Genomic DNA, 4,208 nt, shown 5'->3' with positions numbered 1-4,208 from the left:
CTACCAAGACAGAGCTTAGTCTAAGAGGCTCTCTCTCCGAAGGCAAGGAAGAAGTGGGCACTTTCCCTACTCCCAACAACACATTATTTGTGGATCACATTCCCAGATTTCAGTGTTGAAAAGTGCGAGAGTTATGTTATAAAAGGTTTTATAGCGCGCTCAATTACTCGAGAGTATCCTGGTGCGGGCAGTTATCGGAGAGCCTGAGAGACGGGGAGTTTGAGTGGATTAGTTAAAAAGAAAAGTTTTAAGTTGTTTCTTAAAAAGGCCGAGCTCCTGAATGCTCCGAATAGCCATAGGGAGCGAACTCCAGACCGACGCTGTTTTGACTGAGATGGACTGACCTCCCAGCCGAGATCTGCGAAAACGAGGAATGATCATCAAGCGTTGGGAGGCTGAGCGTAAGGCTCGGTTGCGGACATAGAAGCTGAACCTCTTCCTGATATATGCAGGACCCAGACCATGCAGTGCTCTATGGGCCACCGTAAGAGCTTTAAATTGCACTCTTTGCGCCACTGGAAGCCAGTGCAGATCACGCAGATGCTTTCTCACATTGGACCTTCTAGAGATGTTAAAAAGAAATCTGACGGTGGCGTTTTGAATTATTTGCAATTTACTCAACAGATAGCCAGGAATGCCACAATAGAGGGCATTAGCATAGTCTAAGTGGGAAAGAATGAGTGCCTGGGCAACTGTTTCCTTTGCTTGGCTAGGAAGAAGAGAAAAAAATCTTCTAAGAGATTTAAGTATGCCAAAGCAGGCAGCGGTGAGTTTCCTTATTTGAACCATGACATGGAGATCGGTGCCAAACCATATTCCTAGGTTTTTAGCAGACGCACCCACGGACTTTGGACGAGGAAAGTCATTTGGCCACAGATTTTTATGAAAGGCAGGTGGAAAGGAGCCGTATAGCAGGACCTCAGACTTATAGTTAGAGAACAGCGCATTTAGGGCCCGGCCCCCGGGATCCCCGTCGTGCCCACCTAGCTAGATCGAATTGCTTCCGGGACACTGCCATGACGAAGTTCCGCCCTGGGGCTCGGCGCGGGCGGGGGGAGGAGCCATGGCCTATTTAGGCTGCCGGATCCTTTGGATGGCCCTCTTCTTTCCGCGCCGGGTCCCGGTAACATCCCTGTTTTGGCTAACTTTGATGCTGACGTCACCATTTTGAGGGCAGCATTTCTGTGGGACAATGTCGACAGGAGCTCTCACACATTGCGTCGGTGCAACAAGGATGGGACTCGCCGCCGGACTTCGCGTCGTCAGCCCGAGAGAGAGCCGTGCAGTGCTGGGGTTATCAGGCTGGTGCCCTTGTGGACGGAGGTGAGGTGTTGGGGCTTGGGCGGGTCTGTTGGGCAGCCCCCGCGGGGTGGAGTGTGCGAATTTTGACCCAGGAATCTTACGTGGGTAGTGCACAGTCGATCCTCGGGGGCTGCCTGGGGAACTGCTCGAGGGCTCGATCCATCCTTCCGACTGCATTGAGGGATCGGCAGGTGTTAGGCGCGGCCGCCTTGAGCAGAGTTGCGTTGTGGAGTTAGGAAACCGCACTGTAAAAAGTGTACCGGCAGTAACAGTCGAGTGGTGTTTTTTTTTATTTCCCGCCTTGCGATCAGTTGTGTGCACGAGGTATATCGGTGCGTACAGCGGTCGCGAGTGGTGCATAGCGAGGGCATACATAGTGGCCCTGAGTGTTAAAGCTCTCCACTGAATAGGAAGGGACTGTTTGTTGCACAGTAAAGGTGCCCAGATATTCTTGCTTGGTGTAGCGCGATTAGTAGGATCACTTGATCGCGCTGAAGGCGGGGTTGTGAGCACTTGTTAGCTTTGTGAGCACAGGGCAGCGCTCTTTTTGAGGAAGAAGGGATTACTGGGTGCTGGAGGTGTAGGCAGTTACCAAGGGGGAGAATGCCAGCAAGAGAGCCCAGTAAAAAGCGCAAAGGGGTGTTGACCCCAACCTGGCTCAGCTATTAAAGCTTGTTTTAGCAAAATTGGGGGACGATGAGAGTAGTGAAGACGAGCTGGGAGTCACCGAACCGGACAGGGGCCAGGACCCAGAGCCTGTCCCAGAGGCAGATGTGGTAGAGCGCCCGCGCAGATCCAAGGTCCCTCCCAGGGCAGCTTTCCCTCCATTAGAGAAGAGGCCCAAGACACAGTCAGGGAAAGCAAAAGAGAAGAGCATTAAGGCCACGAGGCAAGACAAGAATAAGAAAAGTGGGCAAGGGGCAGTTGAACCGGAGCAGCCGCCCCCCCCAGCCAGAGACCCCCATAACACCACCCCGTGTCAACCAATGCAAATAGGCCCAAAAAATGGGGTGTGAGATGAGGGTGGGACAATACTGGCAGAAATCAGGGGTGCATTGAAAGCATTAGCGCCTGCACCTAGTTCTGAGTGTCCTGCAGTGCCAACAGAACCACTGGTAATTATACCTGCGCCCCAGAAGGAGCAAGGGAGGCGCTGCCATTAGTAGTTACTAGCCAACCCACAGTGCAGCCACGGGGAGACACACATTCCACAGCTAGTATTTTAGCGTCGGTGGCTGCATTACTGGCTAAGTTGGCCAGTACAGTACTGTTGCGCCATCTACAGTGGGTACGATCCTGAAGGTGGTTTTCCATGGGACAACGGTGTTCTTTTCCTTGATACCTTTTGCCCTCGGTTCCAGGCCTTCTCCTGTGCGAAGCACAACGACCTTCCTTTATCGACTCAAGCAACACAATTGTAACTTCTTCTCTCCTTGTCTTACTAGTTAAACAAAGGCATTATTCTTAGCTAGCGAGAGCGCTTCTTTTACCTGCAACACAAAATATGAGAAAGAACAGAGTCCACAGCATGCATGAAATTCAAACCGATAATTCTAAAGCGAGAGTTTTCCAGGGTATTGCATCGGCGCCTAAGAGGCTCAGCTAATATAAGAAAGCATCATATGAGCTTTACGAACTGGCATGGAAATAAGGCACTTTCAATTAACGCATTTACCTACAGGTAAAATGTCACAATTGATGAGCACATTCAGTAAATTAATAATTGTCAGATGCACAACATGAGTTGTTCACGTTAATGTTTTGTGCTAGTTACATTCAATTTCTACTTGATTCACCTGGTACTTTTCAATGGCCTGAACACGTCACGTTTTCATGTTAGTACATTTCACAATTCTAACAGCTTACATTATTACAACAAAGGATTATATGGGGTGTGGTCTACATGTGATTATAATGCACCCCTACAAATAAAATGTGATATCCACTCTATCAGTACATTATGGACCCCCCAAGGAAATGATTGCGAGTACCCACGCGTCAGGATTTCCCCACAAAATTAAAATTAATTACCCATTGAAGAGTAATTGCGTAATTATCTGTAACTCTGCAAGAAAGGGTAACACGGAATTATCGAAATAACTCCAAATACTCCATCATAACTAAAATTCCGCCCAGCCCAGAGTTAATATATAAGAAGAACCGATGTGAAGGCTGGACTACGACTGGCGATAGTTCCTGTTAATATGATAAGCGCTAAAAAATGCATATAGAGATATATATATATTTTTGTAGAAACGTATAAAAACAATGCAAATTATCCGTGACTTCCAGGTGCCATAGCAATGTGTGAGGAGCAAGTTTGTTCCACTTCAATCCATATGAACTTGAACTACATTTATTTATTCATTAAAATGTTATTTATTAAATATTTTTTTCTACTTTTGTTTAGAACATTATCTGAAACACCCTATAACATTTCATGACAAGTGCAAAATACAAAGCCTTGGTGTGATCCCGACGTGATTTGAACACGCAACCTTCTGATCTGGAGTCAGACGCGCTACCGTTGCGCCACGAGATCAGCTGCGTGCATTATTGGAGAATGATAGACCAGTAAGTAGTGACGTGAGTGATGGACTGCCACTGAGATATTAATTTGTTGCTTTTCCAACAGGAAATAAGGGGTTGGGACGAATTACGTTATTCTGTTAGCGGACCCTCTGCCAAGTGTTTTTACCGTAGAAATGTACAAATTAGTGAATAAATCGGGCTGGCCAGGACGATTAATTCCCGCTAGAAGGCTAACTGAAGCTCCCGCGTTGTATACCCCCGAGCCTTACCGGTTACCCCTAAACTTACTTTTCTGCTGGTGCTGCTGCCTTATGGTCCGGTCAAGTGTGACGTAGACTGCAAAAAAGAAGCATTTCTTCCATCATCACAAGATC

General features: G+C 47.7%; 1 non-coding gene across 1 annotated transcript; it reads right to left on the bottom strand.

Annotated features, from left to right (window-relative positions):
* Positions 1–3,772: 3,772 nt before the first annotated feature.
* Positions 3,773–3,844, bottom strand: TRNAW-CCA (transfer RNA tryptophan (anticodon CCA)). Its single transcript has one exon. It is a non-coding gene; the product is annotated as a tRNA-Trp (tRNA).
* Positions 3,845–4,208: the final 364 nt, after the last annotated feature.

The sequence above is a fragment of the Triturus cristatus genome, chromosome 12 (genome assembly GCF_964204655.1).
Source record: "Triturus cristatus chromosome 12, aTriCri1.1, whole genome shotgun sequence".
NCBI classification, from domain to species: domain Eukaryota; kingdom Metazoa; phylum Chordata; class Amphibia; order Caudata; family Salamandridae; genus Triturus; species Triturus cristatus.
This window is presented reverse-complemented; position numbering and strand designations above follow the sequence as displayed.